This window comes from Sapajus apella, unplaced genomic scaffold (assembly GCF_009761245.1).
Source record: "Sapajus apella isolate SASKATOON/1434 unplaced genomic scaffold, GSC_monkey_1.0 scaffold61, whole genome shotgun sequence".
Taxonomy (NCBI): domain Eukaryota; kingdom Metazoa; phylum Chordata; class Mammalia; order Primates; family Cebidae; genus Sapajus; species Sapajus apella.
Genome location: NW_022437001.1, coordinates 8,840,191 through 8,846,446, shown reverse-complemented (window position 1 = coordinate 8,846,446; position 6,256 = coordinate 8,840,191). Strand labels below are relative to the sequence as shown.

At 37.4% G+C, this 6,256-nt stretch overlaps 1 long non-coding RNA gene across 1 annotated transcript; it reads left to right on the top strand.

The window, feature by feature from the left end:
• Positions 1 to 1,305: 1,305 nt before the first annotated feature.
• Positions 1,306 to 5,546, top strand: LOC116529001. Its single transcript, XR_004259327.1, has 3 exons — positions 1,306 to 1,652; positions 5,264 to 5,332; positions 5,418 to 5,546. It is a non-coding gene; the product is annotated as an uncharacterized LOC116529001 (long non-coding RNA).
• The last annotated feature ends 710 nt before the right edge of the window (positions 5,547 to 6,256 follow it).

The following is a 6,256-nucleotide window of genomic DNA, read 5'->3' as shown; positions in this document are numbered from 1 at the left end:
TCTAAGTCTTTATTGAAATTTCATGAAAGAAGAGGCCTTTGTCAGCAATTCATAATTCTAAGTTACCAGCCTTTCTTAATTTCAGGTTGCCCCTCCTGGACATGTTGTAGACTCACTCATGGGCTTTTGAGTTAGAAAAATTATTGTTTGAAACTCTTCTCAGCTCTTGGCCTTTGACTTGGTCAGGTTACTTTTAAAGCCACATGATATTTTATTTTATTTGTCATCTTGAGAATGGAGAAAATGAAAGTACCAGCCTCACAGAGTTATGATATTTGAATGCTATATCCTAAGTGGTGAACCTAGCTTAGGGTCTGTTACCTGGGATAATGCTCAGTGGAAAGCCACGATTTTTTTGTGATGTTTTTGTTTATATACTGATAGCATATAAAGGAGTTTTTCAAGTCCCATCACAGCCTTCAAAGCTCCTCTTCCTTGAGTCTGAGCAATCAGTGAGAAAAATCTGACTGCCAATGAGCTTAGGACTGAGATGTGCCTAGGAGGTGTGGTCGTTGTTAGGTTTGATAATTAACGAAGAGAGTGATTGACTTCTTAGCACCCTGACTTGCAGCTCTAATGCCCTAAAAGACTAACCATTACCAATAGACGCTGCCCTCTAGTGTGCTTGTCTAATTATGTAACAACTATAATTAACACTTTAAATTTTGTAATTCCTACCTAAGAATGTATATTACCTGGTACAGAGCCTGGCAGAGAGGAAGTGCGCCTTCAATATATGATCATGGTTTATTGAGTCAATCGAGAGCTTTCCTTGGTGCTGGGTTAGAACTCTGGGAGCATACCTGATGGACTTAGCAAATCTGCAAATAGCTGGATATCCTTTGAGGTGATCTGGAACAGTTTGTCATTCTTCATTTCTTCTAACATTTATTAGGTTTATGTGTAAACTTTAGAGTTGGGACTCATAACTTCACTTAATCCTTACACTGGTCCTTTGAGAAACATGTTATTCCTATTCTTCAGATAAGAGATTTGAGACTTAAGCAATAAAGTGACTCACTAATAGCAATATTACTAATAGCAGCTAAGTTAACTATACTGTGGGAACCTGTGTCATACCTTAGCTGCTATCTGGATAGGAGCATGCCTTGCCTAGCATGGATTTGGGGTACTAAACTCTGTATATTCAGTTGTCCCCAAGATCCTTCTTTGAGAGCATGTTATTTAGAGTTATTCTTATTTTTAGGCTTGGGCCTTGTTGTGGACTAAGGGTCCAAAATGTATATATTGAAGCCCTAACCCATGATGTGGTTGTATTTGGAGATGCAGCCTCTAAGGGGGTAATTGAAGTTAAATGAGGTGATAAGGGCAGAGCCCTGATCCAACAGGATAATGTTGTTATAAGAAGGGACACCAAGAGAGATCACTCCCTCTCTTTCTACCATGCAAGGACACAGCGAAAAGACGGCTATCTACAAGCCAGGAGGAGAGTCCTCACCAGAACCAAACCCTGCTGGACCTTGATCTTGGACTTCCTAGCCTCTAAAACTGTGAAAACATAAATTTTTGTTGTTTAACCTGCACAGATCCATGGTATTTGTTTATTATGGCAGCTCAGGCAGACTAAGACAGGCCATCATAAGACGTGAACATTTTGGACCTTCTCTTGTGCCCTAATAAACAGAAATCAGGTATGAAAAAGGAGTAAACATATATTTTCCTTTATTTTTATTTGTAAGGTGTAAACTTTAGGTTTTTATTTATTTATTTGATGTGGACAATCACATTGTGTATCTATAATATAATTATATTGTTAATAAAAACTTACTTTAAAATTATTAAATATTCCAATTGATTTCTAGATGTTCAAATGACAAGATAGCATTTCTATATCATCAGTACATAAAATACTTCAGAAAAACTAAATTTATAAAATAATATGTATTATATTGAGAGAAAGAGAGAGAGAGTATTGGAAGAATATATACAAATGCAATGTGATAATGGGATATATTTGTGAGAATGCTATATGTAATTTTCTTTGTTTTTATTTATATGAATTTTTAATATTTTTACCTTTGAAATATGTAAAAGAATAAAAGTCATTGACAAAATCAAAAGTAACTTTATTATCATAGGTAGTAGGTATATATCTTTAACAGAACAGCAGAGAGTTGATGAATATTCAGAGGTATTATGTAAGAAGTAATAGATAAGAAGTGTCCTTTATCCAGAAGATCTATGGTATTCATTCTCAATTGCAAATATATATGCAAAAAACCTACAAATGAAACCAAGACAACTCATAATTCTCATGAATGTTGCATATGTAAATATGTTATTTGGAATAAATGTAAATAAGCTACATACAGGATGTCTTTCAGTTGGGTTGCTGAGGTGCTCACATTTTGCTTTTCTGATAGGTATTGTAGAACAGCTTTAGTTTTGTGGAGTCACTCTCCAGGGAATTATTAGGGTGATGTGCTGAGAGACAGAACAGTGGATTTGAAGTCAGTAGACCTGGATGGAACTCACTTACCAGCTGTGTCATTGAAAAGGTCATGTAAGATCTCAGAGCTTTAGTTTCCTCATCAGTAAAACTAGCATAACAATTCTATGTCCTTCACATGGTTTCATCAGCATCAAACTAAATGAAATAATATGTGTAGAGCTTTGTGACCTAGAGCACTCTATGCTAATGCTAGCTATCATTATTTTGAAGATGACTATTATAATCGAAGTTATATAAATTAAAGAAATGTGACAGAAGTTGTTCCCCTGAAAATGTTAATTCTTGCTGCTATAGTCCTAATTATGCTAGGGCAAATCCCTTTGAATATTCTTAATTTTTTGTCTGATCTTAATTAATGGATACCAAGGTAGGTACTTTGGATTTCTGGCAGACAGTAACACCTGGGGTTCAGAAACAGTAGTCTAAACAGGCTATAAGTTTGCAAGTTCCAACTTTCATTTATTTGATATTTATCATGAAAATCTATATAGTGCTTTCAGTGTTCCAAGTCCTCTGGTTACAGTAGCAAGTAAAAAAAAAATTCCTACCCTACTGGAACTTACAATCTGACAGGAGGAGCGAGAGGGCCAATAATGCAGTAGAAAATGAATATATAATATGTCAGTAATGAATATGTGATGTGTGAATTGTGATAGAGCAATAAATGTAGTAAGCGCTATGGAGAAAAAATAAAGCAGAATAAAGGAAGGGTCTGTAGGTCAGATGTGCAGGCAGCAAAGACTGAGATGGAGATTGAAGTTCAGGAAGTTTATTTAAAGTGTTTTGAAGAAGGAAGCAGGGCTGGGTAGAGAGAGAAGTTGGGGTCCGAAGCAGGCACAGGTGGGCCCCTGCCAACCCCACGGAGAACTGGAACACAGGGATGGGCCTTCCGATTGCCTTGACTTGGGGAATGGAGGCCAGGCCTTTATATTGAGGCAGTGACCAGAAATGGGATGCAAGTTGTTTCCTGGAAAGGGGACTGTGACTTTGGTGACATGACTTTCCTCTGTTGAGGGCAAATTCCTAGAAAGGGCTGACAGTAGTGAGCCTCCAGCCAGTAGCATGTGTTCATTACAGGTGTGTGTGTGTGTGTGTGTGTGTGTGTGTGTGTGTGTGTAGGGAAGGCAGGAGATGAGATTTTTTTTTTTTAAAGGATAGTCAAGGGAGCTTCTCTGAAAACATTTTGGGAGTAAATGTGAAGGATATGAGGGAGGAACCTCATGAAATCTGGGGCGTAGCAAGTATCTGGGGGATATATTTCTGAGGAAGATAATTTTGATCTTCTTTGGATTTTTCATATGGATTGTCGATATGAGTAATGTCTATGCTCATCTCTTGCTTTTCTGGTGGTGCTTATCATGCTAGTAGTAATAATAGTAATAACAACAATAATGTCATTTTTATCATGTAATTGCAAGCTTCACTTTTAGAAACTGATGTAAATATCTTTCATAAAATCTTACTAGAGTATTCATTAGCTAATTAGTTAATTTACTTATTCATTCAGTGACACAGTGAGCATTTATAAATTCCCACTGTGTGTCAGTTACCATGCGAGGCCCAATGGACACCACAGTGAGAAGGACGAGTCAGTCCCTGAGTTCAAAACTGTTAAGGTGGAGAGACTGACAAATAAAATAGGCAATTAAAAATACATTGCAAACAGTGGTCCAGTGTAGTTAAGCCAGGGAAGGAAGGTGCAGAAGGGAAACACTAAGCCATGCAACGAAAAACCAGGTGTATGAATATATAGGGAACGACAGATTAATAAAGCGAAGTGAAAATAAAGCTTTCTTTGAATTGGGGTGGAATGTGTGGAACAGAGGTGGGCAAAATAGGTGAGATAATTGGCTCTGGAAATGAAACCAAGTTTTGTTGAGTGACCTCTTACACTGTCAGATGGGGTTAAATCCATAAGGGTCTATAAACATTGGCCTGCTATGTAGAAAACACGTTTCAATGGCAACTCAGTTATGGGAGAGGTTTTCATTGCGAACTATGAAGCATAAAGAGATTTAAGTAAAGCCTGCCTCAAGGAGTGGGCTGGTATCTCTGATCAGAGCTGGCTGCAAGCTTGAGTAGTGACAATGGGGAAATCTCCAAAAGTGCCAACTCCTACCACCCATCACCCAGGAGAAAATAACTTGTTACTCCCTCCTCACAAGTCCTGAGCTAATTAGCCTATTCAGTTCTTGCAATCCATTTCTCTCCCGTCTGCTCCGTTCATGATGCAAAAATGTCACAGGACTGTCTACTTAAAGATGACCTCTCTAAAGCAGATTTGACTCTATATATTCTTTAAAGGCAATTCTGGTTTTTTTTTTTTTTCTTTTTTTGCAACACTGCTCCAAGAACACTTGGATATAAACAGTAATATCAGCTTGGTCAGGGAAGTGGAAATTCCACTGTTTTTCTTGTTTCATTTAACATTCTTTGACTTGGGAGTGATAGCAAAAATACAAAAATATTATAGAACATTTTCAAAGTCAACTTGCTTTGTAAGTCCCTCTAAAATTCTGTTTGTTCTTCATGTTCATAGCGGTTTTAAAGTGTTAGTCTGTAAAATATTGTATCTACATGTACAATGTATTTTTTTGATAGTCACTCCTAGAACAGGCAAAAAATCAGTCAGGAAAATTAAGTAAGACTGATTTGTGGTTTATTCATATTCTTATGTATACCTGAGATTCTCACATTTGTCACTAATGACAGTAATGAAATAAAAACAAATGAGTTAGTATTTTATCATCTAAATTTCCACCTTTTTCCTGAACCATCTTATATTTCTAGAAAATAGTTACAAGGCAGTCTGAGACCTCAGGGCTTATTGTTGCAAGTGAAAAGCAGGCTGAAAGAAAAGTTAAGTCGTTGAAAATGGTATCTACATTTACTTTCCCTTTTATTTGTATTCTTTGCTCTTGGCTTTAAGTTCTTTTGATTCCAGAAGGAAGAAAACTTTGTGAGTGTGCTGCCAAGCCTCACTTTGCTGTCATGATTGGAAGGTTTGACGGTATCCAGAATTACTCATGAAAGATGGAAGAGCTGCAGCATTACAATGAAAGCCATCTTGCAACAGCCTGAGTTCCTTTTTCTTTTACCTAAGTTAGGAACAAAAAATATTCATGTATGTTCCCCCAAAGGACAAAAAAGGATCCAATGAAAGAACTAGAAAGCTCAGAGCATTTTATTGCTAAATGACACCTAAAATCACTCTCCTGTACCCCTTATATTATAGAAGAGAAAATTAAAACCCAGAATAAGATCAAGAGGTTTTCATTGGTCATTATGATATTAAAGAAGTTTTGAAGCATATGGGTAGCTTTCTCACATCCATATGCTGATCAGACCTCAGCCAAAGACTTCAGGGGAGTCCTCTGCAAATTTCTAGAACTTTTTGTGCAAGTTTTTCCTCTTGGGTTCTCTGCCTTGCAAACTCAAACCACCCAGGCTTTCCTTAGACTCGGCTCTGCCTCCTCATCTCAGAGAGACCCCATATTGGGGCCTGGGAACCCTCCAGGCTGTGAGCTGGACAATGGAGCTCACCTCCATTTTGGTTGTTTCCTCTCTCTTGGCAATCACTCTACTGATGTCCAGTGTTTGAATTTCATTTTTTCATACCTTGTGTTGTTTGTTTGATGTCATTTCCTGCAGGAGGGTAAATCTGGCTCCTGCTGTTCCATCTGCCCTTCAGCTCTGCTTCCCATAAAGGCAGCTCGCTTCACTTCATTTTCAATTTTAATGACTTGTGTTCTATACTATGCCTTTTGTCTACTTTTTGTTCTT